This window comes from Gekko japonicus, unplaced genomic scaffold, assembly GCF_001447785.1.
Source record: "Gekko japonicus isolate JY-2015 unplaced genomic scaffold, Gekko_japonicus_V1.1 scaffold276, whole genome shotgun sequence".
In the NCBI taxonomy this organism is placed as follows: domain Eukaryota; kingdom Metazoa; phylum Chordata; class Lepidosauria; order Squamata; family Gekkonidae; genus Gekko; species Gekko japonicus.
Window position 1 is genome coordinate 916,005 of NW_015171510.1, and position 22,934 is coordinate 938,938.

Consider the following 22,934-nt stretch of genomic DNA (forward strand, 5'->3'; position numbering starts at 1 on the left):
GCTCTTCCTCCGGGCTGGCTGGGTTCGCGGCGGCGGCAAACTCCAGCCCTCGTTCCAAGAGCGTTCCCTGCGCATGTGCAGGGAACGCTCTTTTTTACTTTTGTCAAATTAAGCCCCCCCGAATAATTTTTACACACTTTCAGATTTTTGTGCACACGTGGGGACTGGTCCACGTGTGCACAAACCTCCCCCGGCCCCCCAGCTGCCCCCGGAGCGCTGATTTAGCGATCCGCACTCCGGGGGCAACTTTGCTATTAGATATATAGATATTTATCATGCTAAAATAACATGAAACCTATCTAACTAGGCATAATAAATACTATATCTCATCACTGGGGCATGCAAACAAAATATTCATCATATGAAACTCACATGTGGGGAAAAACAATTCTATGTGCAGAATCATGATGTATCATGCCATTGCTAGCAATGATAAATGAACTGAATGAACTTCAGTGCTTCACTTTCTCCTGTTTGTTATTACTTCCCCCAATCCATTTGATTTGAAGTCTGTGTGCTGGTCAGTATGATTCAGGAACAGACTAAACATGATGGGGAAATGTTTGTGTATTTATTAATAGTTTGTTGACAGCGATCTGGAGCTACGGTGTGGACTGGCTGATGCAGCAATGCCAGGACAACAGATCCCGGTGCTCTTTGGGAGGGGAAAGAATAGCGGTGGGTCCAGGCGGAGTGACAAAGGAAGGGCGCTGAGAAACAAAAGGGCTCGGTGTCTTTCTAGCCTGCGACCCATCCCAAAGGATGTCGGCAGTGGGGCTAGGATTAGTAACCCCCCTCCGTCATTGGTGTTGTGCAACGCCAGGTCTATTAACAACAAGACAACAGTCCTTCGGGACTTTGTCATAGAACATCAGCCTGACCTGGCATGCGTGACTAAGACCTGGGTGCGGGAAGGGGAGACGGTAGCTCTCACCCAGCTCGCCCCACCGGGGTTTTCAGTCCTACACCAATCACAGACTAGAGGGCGGGGGGAAGGAGTGGCGATATTTATGCGAGAGGCTTACTCCTTCAGGGTGCTCCCCACGTTGGAGATTGTGGGCCTAGAATGTGTTGGTCTGGTGCTGGAGGCCGAGGAGAGTTTGGCACTCTGGCTGGTGTACCGTCCGCCTAACGCGCCGGCCAGTAGTCTGCTGTCCCTGCTGGAGGCCGTATCAGGCTGGGAGTTGGAGCACCCTAGACTATTAGTCTTGGGTTTCAACATCCATGGCGATGACGCGACCTCTAGCCGGGCTACAGACCTAGTGACGTCCATGGCATCGCTGGGACTCTCCCAATGTGTATCAGCCCCTACGCATCAGGCTGGGCACATGCTCGATTTAATCTTCATGATGGGGATTACAGTGGACCGGATCACTGAGAAAGCAGTGCCATAGTCAGACCACTATGCCCTAAAGGCCCATGTGAATATCCTGCCCTGACCCCGTATAGGCAGCGAGCGGATTTTAGCTCGCTCGTGGAGCCAAATGGACCCAGTGCAGTGTCAACTGGCTCTGCGGGATCTGATGCCCCCTGGCGCTTCATTGGATGAGCTCGTGGATGACTGGCATAGTCGACTTTCCCCGGCCATTGACATGATCGCTCCCCGGCGCCCTCTGCGGCCTTGCTCTAGGCTGGCCCCCGGTATACCCAGGAGTTGCGGCTGATGAAGCAAGAGCTAAGATGATTAGAGAGACGGTGGCATCGAGCCCACGACGAGGCTACAAGAGCATCCTATAGGACATTTATGAGATCCTATGAGACGGCAGTCAAGGCTGCAAAGAGAGATTTCTATGCAGCCAGGGTTGCGTCCACAAGCTCACGCCCAGCCCAATTATTTAGAACAATTCGGTCTTTGACGGCTCTGCCACAGGCAAGACAAAACAGTAGGGAACTGGACATTGGCTGTGAGGCTTTCATGAGCTATTTTGCGGATAAAGTCTTGACACTCCGCTGCAACCTCCCCGCCACAGTTGAAACAGTTAGCGAACTCGAGGCCCCTTGCGCGTCTTCGAGTCCGGGTTTAGAGTGTTTCAACCAGCTCAGCCTGGAGGAAGTCAACAGATTGCTCGTATCTGTGCGTCCAACCACGTGCGGCCTTGATCCGTACCCCGGCTCATTAAAGTGGGCCACGAGGGGTTTCGAGGTGCCTTGAGGGAGATTGTTAACAAGTCCCTCATGGAGGGGCGGTTTCCGAGGCACTCAAGGAAGCGATGGTACGCCCTCTCCTGAAAAAACCAACTCTGGACCCGGCTGAATTGGCTAACTATTGGCTGGTGTCCAATTTGCCCTATTTGGGCAAATTGATTGAGAGGGCGGTGGCGACTCAGTTACAGAACTTTCTGGATGACACTTCTGTTCTTGACTCATTCCAGTTCGGTTTTAGTTCGGGACATGGGACGGAGACAGTGCTGGTTGCCCTTACTGATGACCTCCATAGGCATCTGGATCGAGGTGGTGAGGCGGCGCTGTTGTTGTTAGACCTGTCGGCTGCATTTGGTACGGTCGACCATCAGCTGCTGACCCACCACCTTGCCAATGTGGGGATCCAGGGGCTCGCCCTTCAATGGCTTGCCTCGTTCCTCCGAGGTCGGGGACAGAGGGTAGTGCTAGGGGAACAGCAGTCCCAGAGGCACCCACTTGAATGTGGGGTACCTCGGGGGGCGGTGCTTTCCCGATGCTATTTAACATATATATGCGCCCCTTGCCCAGATTTCCCGGAGGTTTGGGCTGGGGTGTCATCAATATGCAGATGACACACAGCTCTATTTGATGTTAGGCGGCCAGTCGGACTCCAACCCAGAAGATCTGCACCGGGCTTTACAAGCTGTGGCTGGGCGTCTCAGACTGAGCAGGCTGAAATTAAACCCGGCGAAGACGGAGGTCCTGTGCTTGAGTCGGACCGGATCGGGGTTAGGGCTACCGCTTCCGACCTTCGACGGGGCACCTTTGGTGCCAGCTTCAGAGGTTAGGAGTCTGGGAGTGCTCCTGGACCCCACCTTAACGATGGAGGCCCAGGTGGCAGCCACTGCCAGATTTATTTATTTTATTTTTATTTATTATTAAATTTATACCCCGCCCTCCCCCGTAGGGCTCAGGGCGGCTTACATGGCAAGAGAACTTGCTGATAAAAACATCAAATAATTTAGTACATTTAAAACATAATATACAATGTAAAACCATTCAAACATTAAGGTGCTCAAACTACATCATCCATTCCGGAATCTCAGAGAGGACAACCACATCCACAAACCAAACATCCCCCGGTAGGCATTCCATGATAGATGTTATATTTTTAAAGATGTTTCTTCCTGCCCTCCTAGGGCCCTACCCCCCCCCCCGAGCGATGGTAATATAACAGGGGGGGCGGCGGTGGCCCTGACTGCATAGATTGGCCTTTTATTATTTTCGGCCTACACGGCAGTTGGTTCCTTTCCTCGACTGCAATGAACTAGCTACCGTGATCAGGTCACTCTGAGGCTCGACTACTGTAACGCTCTCTACATGGGGCGGCCTTTGTCACAAATCCGGAAGCTGCAGCTGGTGCAGAATGCTGCGGCCAGGCTGTTGGTGGGCGCCCCTAGGTGGGAGCACACCTGACCTGTACTGAAAGCACTGCACTGGCTGCCTATAGCATACCAGATTTGCTTCAAAGTACTGGTACTTACCTTTAAAGCCCTACATGGCCAGGGTCCGACATACCTGAGGGACTGCATTTCCCCACATATGCCCCAAAGAGCACTTCGGCTGGTGACCCCGGGCCCTAAGGAGGCCAGGCTTTGTGGCAACGAGGGTCAGGTCCTTTTCAGTGGTGGCTCCTATCTGGTGGAATGAGCTCCCGGAGGAGATCAGGGCCCTGCTAGACCTTTTGCAGTTCCGCAGGGCCTGTAAGACGGAGCTCTTCCACCAGGCTTTCGAGTAGGAGCCGCCACTGCCACTACCACCACCGCTCAACTATAGAGCGACACCGCCGGAGGGCCGAGTAACTTCTATCTACAGCCCTGGCCCTCCCCCTTCTGATATGCAAGATGTTTTGGATCTTTCTATTCTTGCATCCTGATTGTACTGAATTTTAACTATTTTATCTTTTTATACTGTATGCACTTTGTGCCTTGTTGTAAGCCGCCCTGAGCCTGCTCGCGGGGAGGGCGGGGTATAAATATAATGAAAAAAATAAATAAATAATGTGTCTGCAAATTCATCTGTAAAAATCAGAGTCAATTTTACCAGAAAAGGGAGTGCACAGGTGAGAGCAGTTAACCCCTGCCCCTTCTTATCTCACTACGTTCTGTTAATTTTTTTCTCCTAGTTTGGCTCTGATACCAATAGACAGTAGCAAAGTAAGAAAAGGGAGGAGCTGAGATGAGCTCCTTTCACCCATGTTCTTAACATTATGTGAAAAACAGACTTTGCCATCTTTCACTTTACATGAGACTAAGCAGACACACGAACAAATACACAGGGAGCTCAGTTTGCTGTCATTCCCAATTCAGCCCAGCCTTGAGTTTGAATGTGGCAAAGCCTGTTTAAATTCACAGTCATGAGGCTCTCTGGGCAAGTCATTCTCTCTCAGCCTAATCTACCTCACAAGGTCATATAAGGAGAAAATGAGAACACATATACCACTCTGAGTTCTTTGTTGAGAAAGTTCAATGAAGATGTGATTTTTAAAAACCCACTGTATATTGAGAGGGATGTAGTAAAGTGGAGCTGATGGACTCAGAAAGATAAATGGAGAGTGGAAAGGGTAGGAAACATTGCCTAGGAAATATGGAGAGGGTGAGTTAGGAAGGCCACATCCTCTGCAGATTTTGCACACATTGAAACTTGTCCCTGGGTGCAATGTATTTATGTTCTGCACATCTACTCCCCCTTCCATGTTCTATAAGTAAAACTGACATACTGGATTAAGCCAAATGCTTTTCATAACAGAGTTAAGCTCTCTGCCAAAACCTAAGATATCATTTATACACTTTTGAAGGATAATATGTATATACATAGGTTTTTCTTTAGTTCTCACGTAAGCAGCTCTATCACACACACTTTTCAGTTGGGAAGTGATGCCCTGTGGGGTATCTGTCTGAAGCAATAATCAGAGGCATCATTCCAGATGCTGGTAGGGAAATGTGTCCGTCATAGCAAAGATCAAATGCCCACTCCAGAACATATTTAATACAAGTGGAGTTACATGTGAGGTGTCATGAGGTCCTCCTCCTCGTTCCCCTTTCCTCCTTCCATCCCCCTCTTCTCCCCTCACCCTTGTCATTTTCATTTTCAGTATCTGGTCAAAGTATGTACCTCCCCATTGTGCTGCAGGGCAAGCAGTAGGCATCAGCCAGAGCACTGTAGCATGTGGCGAGACTCTTCAGCATCATAGGAGCAAAGCTGCACACCCTAACACCTGTCCAATCCACAGCAGATCCATGAACACACATTCCACAATCAATCTGTTAAGTCTTTAATTTGCCATTTTTTTACGGCAACTGACCCATAGCTGCTCCTCTGGAATGGGTAAATTGCTCTAACATGTTGCTTATTCTGAGGTAGAAAAATAGTAGAAAAATAATAAGGCGGACGTTTCTTGCTTAGCAGCAGATGGAGAAAAGGGTGGCACAAATATCAGGGGAAACAGGCTTGCTGTTTGAGAATTACGTTTTCTAGACAGCTGGCACATCAAGTTGGTTAAAAACGGAAAGAGACAGCATGCAACATCTAAGTTAAGATTCTCTGTACTGCTAAAAAGCCCATCAGCAAAGCCAGATGATTTTTCAGAAATGCTATTAATTTTCCCCCATCTTGCTTAGCCTACAGTATGCTCATCTAGCAGTTTCTTTGTGGGTGAATTTATTTGTTTGTTTATTCAATTTATACCCCGTCCACCCCACCGAAGCTGACTCAGGGTGGCTTACATAGAAGATTAAAACACATAAATAACAATTGTAAAACAGTCATAAACCAATCATAAAACAATAAAGCTATCATAAAGTGCTAGTAAAAGTAAGTGTAATACTAATAATAATGCTTAAAGATGGCGGTAACAATCCTAATGGTATGTTCAGGTGATCTAACCTGATACTCAACTCATCTTGGTGTATTTATTTGTGCGGCCGGCACAGGCTGTTGATGTTAAAACCAAGGCACAGGGCTCTGTCGCTTTTCAGTTGTTTGATGTGGCTCCTTAATTGAAGGCCTGGTGAAAGAGCTCCATCTTGCAGGTCCAGTGGAACAGCAGAAGGTCCCGCAGGGCCCTGATGTCTTCTGGGAGCTTGTTCCACCAGTACAGAGCCACCACCAAAAAGGCCCTGGCCCTGGTTATAGCCAATCTGGTGTCTTAGGGGCCTAGGGGGGCCAGTCAGTTTTGGGACCCTGAGCACAGTGCTCTCTGGGGAACATGTGGGGAAAGGTGGTTCCTCAGGTATGCAGGCCCCTGACCATAAAGAGCTTTATAGGTAAGAACCAGCACCTTGAAGCAAATTTGATATGCTATCAGCAGCCAGTGCAGTGCTTTCAGCACAGGCTGCATGTGCTCCCGCACAGGGAGGCCCATCAGACGCCTGGCTGCACAATTTTGCACTAGCTGTAGCTTCCAGGTTTGGGACAAGGGCAGCCCTATGTAGAGAGCATTACAATAGTCCAATCTCGAGGTGAACATCACACAGATCACTGTTACCAAGTCATTGTGTTTGAGGAAGGGAACCAACTGCCTAATCAGATGATAAAAGGCTGACTTGGCAGTGGCTGCTACCTGGGCTTCTATTGTTAAGAAGGCATCCAAGAGCACTCCTGAACTCCTAACCTCTGGCGCTGGTACCAACAGAGCCCCATCGAAGGTCAGGAGTGGGATTCCCACCCTCAGGCCGCCTCGACTCAGGCACAGGACCTCTGTCTGTCTGATTCAATTTCAATCAGCTCAGTCTAAGCCATCCAGCCATGGCTTGTAAAGCCCAGTCCAGATCTTCCATTTTAAAGTCAGACTGGCTGCCCAACAGCAGATAGAGCTGGGTGACATCTGCATACTGGTGACATCCCAGCCCGTGTCTCTGGGCAATCTGGGCAAGGGTTGCATGTAGATGTTAAATAGCATCAGGGACAGTGCTCTCTGGGGAACATGTGGGGAAAGGTGGTCCCTCAGGTATGCAGGCCCCTGATCATAAAGGGCTTTATAGGTAAGAACCAACAACAACAGTACTGCCGATCTATCCCAATCCAGATGCCTCCGGAGGTCATCCATGAGGGCAACCAGTGCCATCTCCATCCCGTGGCCTGGGCAAAATCCAGACTGGAAGGGATCTAGAATGGAAGTGTCATCCAAAAAGCTCTGTAACTGGGTTGCCATGGCCCTCTCAATTATTTTGCCCAAATAGGGCAAATTGGAAACCGGCCGGTAATTTGCCAATTCAGCCAGATCAAGGTATGGCTTTTTCAGGAGAGGACAGACCACCACTTCCTTGAATGCCCTAGTGAACAGTCCCTCCGAGAGGGACTTGTTGATGATCTCCCTTAGGGCACCTTGAAACCCTTTGATTAGCTATGATGGGCACAGGTCAAGGCAACACATGGTGGGGCATACTGCTATGAGCAGTTTGTCAACTTCCTCTAGGCTGAGCAGACTGAAATAATCCATAATCTGACTAGAAGATGTGCATGGAGCCTCGAGTTCACTCACTGTCTCAACTGTGCTGGGGAGGTCACGGCAGAGCAACAAGACTTTATCTGCGAAATAGTTTGAATAGTCAGCCTTGACAGTTTTTGATACGAAAACTAGTGGTACTGGGATGTAGATCACATCATTTCCCCACAAGCTACAATCCCTATGATAACTAGAAGTACATAAGAACATAAGAGAAGCCATGTTGTATCAGGCCAATGGCCCATATAGACCAACACTCTGTGTCACACAGTGGTCAAAAACCAGGTGCCATCAGGTCTACTAGAAGGGCCAGAACTCCAGAAGTTGCCCCCCCAAGCATCACTGCCCCAGACATAGTGTTCCATCTATACCTTGTGTTCCATCTATACCTTGTGGCTAATAGCCACTGATAAACCCCTGCTCCATGTGTTTACCCAGTCCCGTCTTGAAGCTGTTTATGCTTGTAGCTGCCACCATCTCCTATGGCAGTGAATTCCATGTGTTAATCACTCTTTGGGTGAAGAAGTACTTCCTTTAATCTGTTCTAACTCGACTCCTCAGCAATTTCATTGAGTGCCCATGAGTTCTTGTATTGTGAGAAAGGGAGAAAAATACTTCTTTCTCTACCTTCTCTGTCCAAAGCATAATTTTGTAAATCTCTATCATGTCACCCCTCAGACATTGTTTCTCCAGGCTTAAGAGCCCTAACCTCTTTAACCTTTCTTTATAGGGAAGGTGTTCCATCCTCTTAATTATTTTAGCTGTCCTTTCCTGCACCTTTTCCAATGCTATAATACCTGTTTTTGTGCTGCAGTGACCAGAACTATTCCAAATGAGGCTGCAGCATAGATTTATATAAGGGCATTATACAAGGACTGATTTGTTTTCAATTCCCCTCCTAATAATCCCCAGTATGACATTTGCCTTTTCTATTGCAGTCGCACACTGAGTTGATATCTTCAGTGACTTATCTACCAGGACTCCAAGATCTCTTTCCTGGTCAGTTACCACCAGTTTGGACCCCATCAATGTATATTTCTGAAAGTAGTAGTAGTAGTATTTATGAAAGTAGTATGAAAGGCCATTGTTCTGTTGGCCACAATGACACTGGTATCAAAAAAAATCTTGCTTGTTTCATTGAGAATAATTTCCATGCAGAGTGGAATCCAGGCTCACCAAAATTAGAGAACTGGAAGAGAACGAAATTATATGACCAGTCATAGGAACACCACTTTATAGGAGCTCTCTGAGATCTGGTTCATTCCGGCCTCACAACGTAAGCTGTACAAGCAGCAGGATATGGGAGACTGTGTACTCTGTCACCGCATGTTGGATAGTGCTACTGAACATGTGCAAGTACAGATGCATACATGGTATATTTCAGCTTTGTCAGGACCCTCTGATCAAGAGACTTTAAACTGTATATGTAACTTATCATTAAATTTGGCCACTGTACCAAGAGACTGGAAAGTAGCAAATGTTACACTGAGGGGAACTAGGAAATTACAGGCCACTTAGCCTAATGGATATTCCAGGCAAATTAGTAGAAACTGTAATCAAAGACAGAATTATTAGGCACATAAAGGAACCAAGCCTGCTGAGGGAAAATCAGCATCGCTTCTGCAAAGGGATGTCCTCCCTCACCAACCTTTAGAAGTTCTTTGACAGAGTGAATAAGCATGTAGATAACAGTGACCCAGTAGGTATTATATACTTGGACTTTCAAAAGGCTTTTGAGAAGGTACCTTACCAAAGATTCCTGAGTAAAATTAGCAGGCATGGGATAAGAGGACAGGTTTTCTAATGGATTAAAAATTGGTTAAGTTACTGGAAGCAAAGAGTAGGAATAAATGAAGGGAAGTAAGCAGTGGAGTCCCTCAAAGAACGGTATTGGGGCTGATACTATTTAACTTATTCATCAGTGATCTGGAACAAGGGGTGAGTAGTGTAGTGGCCAAATTTGCAGATGACACAGAATTATTCAGGATGGTGAAAACCAAGGCTGACTGTGAAGAGCTCCAAGAGGATCTCCATAAACTGAATGGGCGACAATGTGGCAATGTGGCATATTGGCAACTGAAGTTGGTGCACAATGATGCACATGTGGCACATGAAGTTGATGCACAATGTGGCAAATGAAGGTGATGCACAACGGGACAAAAAAATCCCAACTGCCAAGTATAGGCTAATGGGGTCTGAACTTGCTGACTCAGAGAGAAATAGATCTTGGGGTCACAGTGAAAGTGTCAACCCAGTGTGCTGCAATGGTGAAAAATGCAAACTCCATGTCAGGGATTGAAGATAAAACGACCAATAAAATAATGCCCCTGTAGAGATCTATGGTGTGGCCTCATTTGGAATGCTGTGTGCAGTTCTGGTCACCATATCTCAAAAAGGGCATCACAGAGCTGGAAAAAGTACAGAGGAGGGCAACCAACATGATTGGGGGTTGGAACACCTTTCCTATGAGGAAAGGCTGAAGTGTCTGGGATTTTTCAGTTTAGAAAAGAGACGACCAAGGTGGACATGATAGAGGTTTATAATACTATAAACAGCGTGCAGAGAGTTGACAAAGAGAACTTTTTCTCTTTCTCCTAAAATACTAGAACTTGAGGGAATCCAATGAAGCTGACAGACAGTAGGTTCAGAATCAGGACAGACAAAAGGAAAAACTTCTTTATGCAATAAGTGATTAATTCACTGCCAGAGGATGTAGTGATGGCCACAGCCATAAACAGCTTTAAAAGAAGATTAGACAGATTCTGTCAAACTCGCTGTCTCCTTTGCCATGTTATTTGGAGAAATTCCAGAGGAGGGGGGAGTATGCACTGGGTGAGAGTGAGAATGGCTTTATTGTAGGGCAATGCATCTCATGTAACTTTCTGAAGATACCTCCCTTTCCCCGAGGATGTCACCCAGATGGCCTTGGTCTGTCTCTGTGCTTACTTAGCTGAGATAACAAACAGATAATTTACGGGGGGGGGGGGGTTGGAAGCACGCTGGTTAGGCGGGAATGAATGGGCAGTGTGATTGGAGGGGTCTACATTTGAACCAGGTATAATTGGGGGGTTTAGTGCCAGAACCTCAGTTCTGACTCAACAATGTTCTTAGCTTGGAACATCTTTACTCTTCAATAAACAAATCACCTTCAGTGAGTGTTGTTGAGAGTAACTTTGTCCAAGAGTCTGACAGATTCATGGCATATCATCTATCAGTGGCTACCAGCCATGTTGACTAAAGTGAATCTCTATGTTCAGAGGCAGTCAGCCTCTGAATCCCAAAGCCAGGAGGCAACATCAAGGGAAGGCCTTGTTTTCTATGCCTTGTTGTGGGACCTCCAGAGGAGCTCCTTGGCCATAATGTGGGACGAGATGCTGGACTGGATGGAACAGCAGGGCTCTTTTTATGTTCTTATAGCCTTTTCAGTGAGCCACTTGGGATTGAAAACTATGGGCTATGGGGTGAATATATCCACCATGGCAAATCACTGGTCTTCCCTGACCTGGCAAGGCTATAAAAGCGTCTGGAATATACTTAGGTTTTGCACGGGCAGCTGTCAGCTTGGCCACCGCTACTAGCTCTTGTTTCCCTACCTTTACTGTATTCTTCAGGCTCCAGACCTGGTGACACAAGCCTCCTGCTCCCCATCCGGCTGGCTTTCTAGGCTGCCAGTGGCCCAGCATCACAACTGATTCACACATGGCACTCTACATACAGTGGAGGCATCTGCATGAGCCAGATAGTTGTCCCTCTGTCTCAAAGAATTCACGGCCAGCAGCCAGCCTGATAATTTTGGATTCCATATGAATTGCAGAGGGACAATCTGACTAAGATCGTTTGCCAAGGTCCTGGGTGCCCACATAGCTGCCTTATATGAGTCAGACCACTGGATTATCACTACAAAGGTCCACATTGTAAACTGGCAGTAGCTCTCCAAGGCCTCTGGTGGAGATCTTCCCATCACCTACTACTTATTCCTTTTAACTGGTGATACCAGGGATTGACCTTTGAGACCTTTTTGTTGATCAAGGCTTTTTCTTCATTTTGTTAAGTTTGGACTGTGGTTGTTTTTAATGCTTATAATGACCTCAACCTGCAAGTATTTATTCTACTGCTGCTTATAGTATATTTAGCACTCCCAATTTATTTAGCTGCTGCTGTCACTTTTCTGTTTTCATATTGCTATTGTGGTACTAGTTCTGTTTCTATTTTGAAATAGGATTTTTGTTATTATTAATGCTATTTCAATAAATGGTTATTTTTGACAAATGCTGGCAATGTTACTGTTTTGATCTTGCTTTAAATTGTTTTTATCGTTGCCTCAACAGCCACTGGCAGAAAACACAGGGCAAAAATAACTAACATAAATAGCCATACTATTTGCAAAGGATGCTTATGCCGCTACCAACTGTAAGAAAATGTTGGCATGGCGAATCTCTGCAAAAGGGTACTGGGCATAAATTATGGCTGCCCAGCACTCCTTAACACCAGCACATACAACACAAACTTAAATGTGTTTTTTTGCCAGGTAGGAGTTGTAAACCAAGGGAGATCCCCTTAATTTTTAGGGGCAAGTGGGTAGTGCTGACCAGAACAGCAATCACTGATTACTATAAAATATTTATATCTGGCATATTTTATTGAATCCACAACCACAGGCCCTGGTAGCAGCTGCAACACACACCCCAACAACTACAAAAGGCAGTAAGATTGGGCAGCCTGGTTCTAACATTTAGCCAGTGTGAATTGTGGCAAAGGGCACACTCCCAAACACTGTACCATCGTCATGATGACTGGCGGATTAGATTGACATTTAGTGGAAGTTATGAAGCACAAACTCAAATGCACCCATCTGTAACTGTGCATGCAAGAGAAGGGACAAGCTAGACAGTGGCTGATAATTTTACAGGGTGGTCACTAATCATGCCCTTCCAGAGACCAAGCTGGTACCTTTTATGCTGCTTAACAGCAAATATAGTCAGGTAACCATGGGGGACTTAGCTCACCTTGGCAATAACCTTCCTAGCCTGAAAAGCAATACATTACTTTCGCCCTGGGCGTACATTTTAAGCAGACTATGCAAGAGCTCTGACACTGGACATTCTAATCTCTATGGGTAAAGGGCAAAATGTCACATCCACCCACTCCTGCTATCCTAGAAGACTAGATGTTAATGACTCCTGACAGAAGTAGGTTTATAACCTCTACAGAAGTAAAACTCTGAAACAACCTCTCTGAAATGGTCACAGAGGTAAAGACATTCAGTGGTTTTAAAACAGTTACAAAACGAATTTTCTAATTCTATCCATGGTCTCTTGGGAAGGGCTTTCCTTTACCATCCAGGTTTTGAAGTAGGGGTGCTCCCCACCTCATCAGACAAGTTTGAGCAATTTGTTCACAGATTTGCACCACATTCAAAATATATCATGAGTTGGAGTACTGCAGCTAATTAACATAATTTGCACGGTATTTTAATGCACATGGCAGATGCTGGATTGCAGATGGTGAACACACTGCACTTCTACAGTCTTCTATTTTTGAAATCTTACCACTCAAATGTGAAAATTGTGAGTCAGTCTCAGGGAAGTCTTGATACATGGACTTCGAAAAAGTGGAAGCTAAAATATAGAATGATTGTAGGTTCCTCTTTATCAATACCTGTCTCAGAATTTTCACTATCAGATTTTCAGTACTGATTGCTGCAACACGAGGACTAGAAAGTTGCTTCCAGTCTTCCAGATGAAAGCTAGGATTCTCAGGATTCCAGCACTAGGATGCAGCGTACAAAACAAAGTGCATATGCTTGTGTAACAATGTAGAATTTTGAGAGAGAGAGAAAATCCTACAGTCAATTGGAACCTTCTCTTAAAACCTTATGTAGATTAACGTTTGTTTCTTCCTGATCATAGTAATAATTGCAGAGGGATAGCCATGTTAGTCTGTTTTAAACATTTGTCTGGCAGCACCTTAAAAACTAACATTTCATTCCATCATAGCTATTTATGGAACAGAGTCCACGTCTTCATGTGTTATATAGTGTCTGAAGAAGAGAGCTGTATTCCACAACCTATGCTAGAATAAAGTTTGGTTAGCCTTTAAAGTACTGCAATACTCCCATTTTGTTTTTCCACCTGATCAATGTATATAATGACTGAGAAGTGTTTTTTCTTTCCCCTATAGTACGCAACATGGTATTTATTTCTCACATGAACCACTGAACTGCTATAGACTAGGAAATGGGAATGTAAAGGCATTGGGGGGGGGGTAAACCAGCTGGTAAACTAAAGCCAACGATGCAATCCTATGCATACAGTGCCACCCTAAGTAGAGTTACACTCTTCTAAGTCTATTGAAGTCAATGGCCACAGAATCATGTAACTCTGTTTGAGATGTCCTGAAAGTTGCTCCAGTCTAAGCTCATTGAGTTCAGTGGGCTTAGACTAGATAACTCTGCATAGGATTGTGCAAAATCGCCACTTTCCAAAAATGTGGATGACAATAAAGAGGCTGATGATGACAGTTACTACATTCTCAATATCTGCTAACATGATTAACAAACAGCAGAGAATGGACAAACAGCAGAGAATGTTCAATGTATCTGTGAAAACTATTTAATAGATTCTTCTCATGAAAATAAATATTTATAAATATTACATATGAACATATTATTTATATATTAGTTTAAATTGAGCAGAAAAGGTAGAGTACACAATTAATAATTATTACTAAATGGAGAAATGTGAACACACACACACACACACACACAGTGTCATAAGAATGAAACATTTTCTGCACATGAAACTTTGTTCAGTTATAGCATTTTTTTCTGTTACATTTGTTCATGCTCATTGGTTCATGTTTCACTGGATGTCAATTTCCTCTTTCTGCAGGAACAAATGTTATGAAACAAGCCAGGGACTGGCAAAGACCTGCAGGGGGTATCTTATTTTCCCCTCCCCCACTATTTCCTCTTTTCCTCAGTGGAACAGGCTTCCTCAGGAGGTGGTGGGCGCTCCTGTCTGGCCAAGGATCCTGGAGGGTTTTTGTCATCTTCTGAGCTTGGAACAGCAGTCACTGCGGGTGTGGAGGAGGAGGTATTCGTGAATTTCCGGCATTGTGCAAAGGGTTGGACTAGATGACTCTGGAGATCCCTTCCAACTCTATGATTCTAAGTCACATACTAGCAAATTGCCCCGTGGCTGCTGGCAGGACTCACCCTGATGCGCCCTCTTTGCATGAAGCTGGAACTGGAGCAAGTGTTTCAAGCTTTTGGAGAACCTTATATTTTCCAGCTCATTGTTTTAAGAGACAGGACAGGTTTTGGATTGGTCGCTTGCTTCCATGTCATGGTTTGCCAATGTGCTAACTGAAAATTAAACTTCAGTGCATCAGACAGCAGAAGTAGTGATATTTCTGGTAATCTGAATTTTCTAAAACAGTTTAAACTCAAGCCGGATCACAGTTGCTTGCTTTCAGTAGAGTGCAAACTGCAAAACAAAAAACCCTTCTGCATCCCTCAATATTTCATGTATTAGTTCTCCACTCCTGAATTTTAGGAACAGCATCTGTGCTGAACACTTTTCACAGGGTCTTCAGGCTATGTTGTTAGATACTGTATCAAATCCTGTGGTCGCATGGAAAAGAGGTTGGTATATTTTTTTCTTCTTGATATCATGCACATGAATATACTTGAGAAGGTTGGTTGTACCTGCCTTCATCCAATCTTGTATTTTTGATTTTGTTAAAATACACCACCACCACCAAAACCTTTATCACATGCTAAGACTGCACCATTCTCTGCACTGATGTTTACACAGAACAGCACAAGCCTGGTATCAGTTTCCTCATGTCTTGCTTATACCCCCTGAATGTCTATAACAGGGCTTGATGTTTGTACTTTCTCTTCTTGGAATTCATCAGCATCTATGATTACTTTGCCTGCAGGAGATAGTTTGAGGGGAAACAGGCTAGGTCTGCCTTGTTCACAGGAGCAGAAAGTAAGTCAGTCCATTTGCTGGGAACTGGTACAGACCTATCTTCCACTACTCTTCCGACTGGACAAGAATGTTTCAAAAGTCTCCATACCAGCTTAATTCATATTTTTCTAAACAGATCAAAAATATCTATTCTGTCAAATGGCCTTCTCATATTCATAGCAAGTTCCAGAAATGAATCTGCACTCACCAAGATTTCTGACTGCCTCTCACTTTCCAAGCACCAAAACTAGAGCAACTATCATCAGGTCAGATGTTCCATTAAAAGTTATCTTTGGCGGATAGGACCCATCTGCTATCAACGCATCTGCCAGATTCATTTTGATTGCTATCTTTAGATTGTCATTAGTGTACACAATTATGAACTCATGTTCAATGCTCCCTCTAAGCTGTGGAGTCTTGTAGCTCACACTAACTCAGTTTAGAGGGAACAGTGCTCATGTTGTAATATCTTGTGTAGAATCATCTCCTTGCCATAATTACTGACATACAATAATTAAAAGTACATTTCCGTGTGTCTGTAATGCCTTCTTGTCCTTACCTCAAAGAACAATGAGAAGGTTGACTCGTGCAGCAAAACTTTCACACAACCATCATCCAAGACAACCTTCACAAGACTGTTTACTCATGTTTGGCCCATCCCCCCAGCATTCAAGAGAGATTTTTTAAAATATCATTTGTCATGAAATCCTAGTATCAATTTTCTGATGACCAAAACATGGAGCTGTAGTGCAGGTATGTTAAATCTCTGCAGAACAATATTGTGGTACTGTACTCTGGTACAATATTGTTTTCATCATTATCTCGTTCCAGCCATGATAGAATGGGTTCATGGTTAATCATTCTGCAATCATTCTCAATCACAAAAACTTCCTGTGTTTTGGTTGCAATGCAGGTCCTGAGATTTTGTGCGGTTTTTGTGCTTCCTGTAATACTAGCTCCTCTTCCGCCAGTTGCTTTTTGTAAGTTTGATCAGGAGCCATTTGGGTGAATTTCTCTTCTGCTCCTTTCACAATGAAGTTCCCTTATATCAACTCATCTTTGAGTTAAAGTTGCTGGTTCATGTCAGCCAGGTTTGCATAACCCCATCTGGCATGATTAGCATGATTGTAATGGTGGAAATACAGATGCATTTCCTGTAAAGTGAATAAGTATAGCTCTCAAACACCACTGTACTGGGTTGGGAACAGGATCAATAAGCATACCACATTCATGTACAGCCACCAGTACTGAACAATGACATTTTAATTTTTGTTGCATATAAATGACTTTAATTTTGTAATATAAATTGCAAAGTCAGGTGGATGACAGGATTTTTACTAGGGCATTATAATCTTGTGGGCTAATTTCAATGCATTCACTAATTCTGCCCTGAAACCTGAATCCTCCTCTTGCAGATATGACAGCAGCTAAGGAAGCAGTAGTTGCCACATAGCTTGCAGAGTTACTTTATGTAAATGTTTCCTTTTGCAAATGATATACCAGACATGGGCTTGGATATAGAGTCATGGATCTGTGGGCACAAGGACTCCCACAAGGGGAACTGCATTTCAGGGGGCATTCGGGGCTGCAGCAGAAAGAAAGCCATACTCCAAAATGCCACTTTCTATCAAAATATCACCCAACCCATAACATTTCTTTGCAGTCCCAAAGTCTTCAGAAAGCTCAACAGTGTATTCATGAATCAAATGTATCCTGAAACACAATGATTCGTATTACCTGTTTCCACATTTTAAGAAAAATCACATAAAAATAGCTTCTGATAGTTTTTCAAAATGTATTTCCAGCTAATTTTTTCTCCAGAACTGGACCATGCCTACTACAGCCATGTCTGTGTTAAAAGAAAACAGCAACAGGGCAGAAAACTGTTGCTATCCTCCATTTTGAAATTATGACCATCAGCATTTTTTTGCTTTATTTGGGTTTGCTTGTTCACAATTGACATGATTGCTCCTAGGTGCCCTCTCTCAGGCCTAACAGCCGAGGCAGCCCCTTGGTTTACTGGGGAAGGGGTGTGGGTGATGAGAAGACAAGGGAGATAGTGAGAACAATAGTGGAGAAAGACTTGGGATGAATCTGACAAGGCACAGGCTAGAGCTCATTTTACAGCCTACTTTGAGAGCCAATGTGGGGTAGTGGTTAAGAGTGCTAGACTAGTACACGGGCCTAGGTTCAAATCCCCCCCTGCGCCATAGGAACTTGCTGGCTGACCATGGGCCAGTCCCACTCTCTCAGACTAACCTCCCTCATAGGGTTGTTGTGAGGACAAAATGGAGGAGAGGGGGATGCTTTGGGTCCCCACTGAGGAGAAAGGTGGGGTATAAATGAATTAAATAAATATGTGGCAGTGATTGTGGCAAAGAAACAATATTTCTCCATCACCACTGAACTCCCACAGTGTTGACCTGTGGAACTGTGGTCAGGGTTCTGGTCTAAAGGAGGTAGACTACTCTGCAGCCCACAGCAATCATTTTGCTAAGCACTTTGCAAATAAAATCTCTTGCATCCATTCTGACCTGGACCCTACATTAGCAGCAACTGGATTGGATGGTTCCAGAGTGCCAATTTGTCCAGTTGTGTATGATACATTCTAGCTTGTCCAGTCTGAGGATGTGGACAGGATTCTGGGAAGTTGAAGACCTACCACACGCTTGTACTACCCTTGCCCCTCCTGCCTCCTTAAACCTGTTTTTTTGGGGGGTCTGGTGGAATGGGCCTGGGAGACAATAAATGCCTGCCTCTCTGAGAGATGGGTTGGTCTCCCCTGCCCTGAAGCAGGCAGTGGTGTGTCCACTCCTAAAGAAATCTACTTTGGATCCAGGAGAGTTGAATAACTGCCATCCAGTCTCAAATAAATGTATCCTTCTTGAGCAAGGTGACAGAATGAAGAAGAGAAGAGATTGATTTATACCCTGCCCTTCACTACCCAAAGGTGTCTCAGAGCGGTTTAAAACCTCCTTTCCCTTCCCCTCCCCTCCCCACAACAGACACTACCTGTGAGGTAGGTGGGGCTGAGAGAACTCTGACAGAAACTGCAGAATGAGTGGTGGCTGCCAACTTCAGGGGTCCCTGAGTGGAGCAGATTGTTTAGATATGTTCCAATCTGTTTTCAGGCCTGGTTATGGGAACCAAACCACTTTGGTCACCCTGGTGAATGACCTGCACTGGGTGATGGACAGGGAGAGTGCAAGCCTGTTAATTCTCCTGTGCCTCTCAGCAGCTTTCAGTACCATCTGTCATGATACTGTTCTGGACTGCCTTTCAGGGCTGGGATTGGGAGGCACTGTTCTGTGCTGGTTTCAGTTCTACTTCAAAGGTACATTTCATAGTGTAGTGCTGGGGCACTGGATGAGGGCTAACAAACTGAAACTTAATTTCAACAAAACAGAAGTGCTACTGGTGGGGGGAAGGATATCTTCTGTTCTGGATGGGGTTGCATTCCCGCTCAAAGAGCAGGTTTGCAGCTTGGGGGTGCTCCTGGACCCAGGCCTCCTGCTGGATAAACAGGTGGCAGCAGTGCCTTTACCAGCTTCAGATGGTGAGACAGCTGCAGCCCTCCTTGGGAAGGAAATATCTTACCACTGTGTGGTGTATGCACTAGTAACTTCTAGATTAGATTGCTACAATGTGTTCTATGTGGGGCTGACACTGAAGACTGTCCAGAAGTTATAGTTGGTACAGAATGTTGGCTGGAGTGGGTCATAGGGACCATACCACTCCAATCCTCTTCCACCTACACTGGCTCCTGATTTGCTTCCAGGTCCAATTCAATGTGCGGTATTGACATTTAAAGCCCTATATGGTTTGGGCCAGCATACCTTAAGGACTAAAGGTAAAGGTTTCCCTTGCTCAAAAGCTAGTCGAATCTAACTCTGGGGGGGCAATGCTCATCTCTGTTTCCAAGCCAAAGAGCCAGCACTGTCCAAAGACATTCCCATGGTCATGTGGCCGACATGACTAAATGCCAAAGTGCATGGAACGCTGTCACCTTCCCACCGAAGCGGTACCTATTGCTTTCGAATTGCTATGTTTATTTATATATTAATTTCAATTTGTATCCTGCCTTGTCGGGCGAACTGGTTGGCAGGAGCTGGGGTCAGAGACTACTTTTTCCCATAAGAACTTGCCCATCCACTTAGGTAATCTTTGGATGTCCTGCTTTGGGTACTCCTACCATCTGAGGCTAGACAGGGTTAGGGTTAGGAGCAACCTGAGAAAGAGCCTTCCCAGCTGTGGCACCCAAATTAAGAATTCTCTCTCCAGGAACATTCATCTGTCTGTCTCTACTGTTGCCTTCCACCAGTGGGCAAATATTTTTTTTGTTTTCTTTGGCCCTCCTCTCTTACAGTGTGTTAGTGGTCTTAAGTGTGTTAGCCTGTGTGATGCACTCTTATTTGGGAAGGACTGGTTTTCACTTTAAATTATACTTGGTGTTCACAAACAGGGTAGTTTCTGCTGCCACCAGGAATTTAAACAAATTCCAAATCTTCTCTCATTAGCTATTGTTGGTAATGAGGGTCTGGGCTTTCAAAGGTCTATGTGGCCCTGAGGAAGGTTTGAACTGAATTCTGTGTTAAACTCAAACAAAATATGATTTATTGAATTTTGGAACAAAAACGAGTTGCTGGTTAATTGTAACTATTATGGGGAAGAGAAACTGGTAAAAGAAACTGGCAAGGTATCACACACAGCCTTTTGATCATAAGATCCCTCTCTGACAGGAATCACTCTTTCACTGAATAGCCACACTGGCAACGTTCTTTGTATTTTTTACTTTCTTTCAGATCTTTAGAGTTTCACTTTTGAAGACATATATACTGCACTCTAAACTCTTTAATTTTCCACACAGACTCTATCAGCTCACTCAATGGGTGCGTTCAGACGGGGCGTTTCTGCCGGCATAAACGCGATCACACTTACCTCCATCTTCCAAGATCCCTCCGGTGGACGCCCGCTCACACGCTGCGGGCGTCAGCGTTTTTTTTTTTTTTAAAGCACAGTTTGAGCATGCACATAGGCAGCCATTCACAGAGTGGCGATTTTTGCGCATGCTCAAACCCCCCCCATTACATTTAAACTTTAAAGGTAATGACTTATCTTTAAAGTTTAAAGCCCAACCTGGCCTCCCTGTAGTCCCGGACTCCTCCAGGAAGTTAAACTAAGGGCTTTTTTTCCCCCTTAACAAACGCATATTGCTTACTTTTTTTAAAAAAATGGCGGGGGAAAGCCGGAAGCCTCAGGCTTCCGACGGAAGTGTCTCTGCAACGTTGGAGAGCAATCAGACGCCGGGGTGCACCGTTTACAACCGTTGTACTCTGGATACCACCACTTGGGGACCTAGTGGCAGAGTACAACCGTTTAAAGGGCCTTACACCGGTTAGGGACAGGAGGCAGATGTTCGTCGTGTGAACGCCGGTGAGTACACTGGTTGCAACCGGAACCCTAACCGATGTAAAGCCCCCGTCTGAACGCACCCAATGACTCTGACTCCAACTCAAAACTCCAACTGATTTCTCTAACACACCCACACAGATTCACTTCAAAAACTCCTCACACACACTCTCATCCTCCAATCACACCACACTTGTTTCCCTCAATCTCTACTCTGCTAACACTGCACTCCAACCAAACATTTAAAGAGAGACACACACTCTTAAAACAAGGAATCATTACAGTCTGTTTATATGTTTTTAATTAAATTGTTTATTTGAGGTATATATTATTTTAAATGCTGTTTTAATGTTGAAATGTTTTCATGTTTGCTGCCTTCAAAACTCTATTTGGGTGGAAAGGCAGCATAGAAATTATTTAAATATATTGTTCTGAACTTAGAAATACCACTTGACAAATAAGAGAGTCAGTTTCAGCATACCTAAAATCTTTGAAAAAGAGAGAGGAAGAGGAAGAGATTGCATTTATACCCCGCCCTTCACTACCCAAAGGAGCCTCAGTGGCTTACAATCTCCTTCCCCACAACAGACACCCTGTGAGGTAGGTGGGGCTGAGAGAGCTCTTTCAAGAACTGCTCCTGAGAGAACAGCTCTGAGAGAACTTGTGACTGACCCGAGGTCACACCAGCAGCTGCATGTGGAGGAGTGGGGACTCAAACCCGGTTCTCCCACATTAGAGTCCGTGCTTCTAACCACTACACCAAGCTGGTGTAGTTTGTCCACTTTTTCTGAAATATGCCATGAACCTTATCTAGAAACATATCTGAGAAACTGACCCAATTTAAATGGGCTCAGGTACTGATCTGATTTGCTAAATATTAAAGCTGGAATTAAATTGTTTTAATTAACTCCTATTCCAAGCCTAGAACTTGCCACATTCCCAAAACTATGATCAGGAATATCGAAGGCTAGAGGCTTTGTCCCCAACCACTGCAAATAAGCATCCCTCTGATGAGTTCTTGGTTTGCCTTTGCAAACTTACCTTTGTGGTGGTAAAGCAGGCTTGTGGCAGTCTTCCACAAGGACTTATACGTTGCACATGCATGGCAGTACAGAACTACCAGAAGCCATGGGAAACATACTTCACACATTTCTTGGCAACCCTAGTAGGATGATCAAAAACCACAGGTACTGCACTTCCTGTGTTGTCTGGCAACTCTGGCAACATACTCTGACATAAGAACATAACAGATGCCAATATTGGATCAGGCCAAAGGCCCATCGAGTCCAACACTCTGTATCACACAGTGGCCAGAAATACCAGTGCCATCAGGAGGTCCACCAGTGGGGCCAGGACATTAGAAGCCCTCCCACTGTTGACAAGCTCACAGCAGCATCTAGGATCAGAGATTTTACTGCAAGTCCTCCCCACAAAGCAAATTTGATTACAGGGAAAGAAGATGTGGTGATGGAGTGGAAGGCTCACATGGAGGAACATTCCTTTTCTTTCCTTTGAAGCCTAAGCCTGACCAGCATGGATTTTGAATTCTCTGGGGAGGTGAAGGAGGACTGAACTCAGTAAATTTATTATCTGAACCACCCTCAAGACCTGTTTTGCCACCATCACTAATAAGGTAGATCCAGGCAGGCAGTTGTGTTGGTCTGAAGCAGTAGAACAAATTTTGAGTCCAGTGGCACTTTTAAAACTAACAAATGTATTTTAAAACATGTTTTAACAAGCTCATACCTTGAATAAACCTTTGTTAGTCTTAAAAGGTTTCACTGGACTCAAAATTTGTTCTACTAATGTTAAGGGTTTACCTGCTAACAGGTATGCAAAGTTAACCAACTATTCTGACTATACAGCGAGGAAACTTGGCCTGAGTGTGACTTGCCCAAGGCCACACTATTAATCCAAGTCTG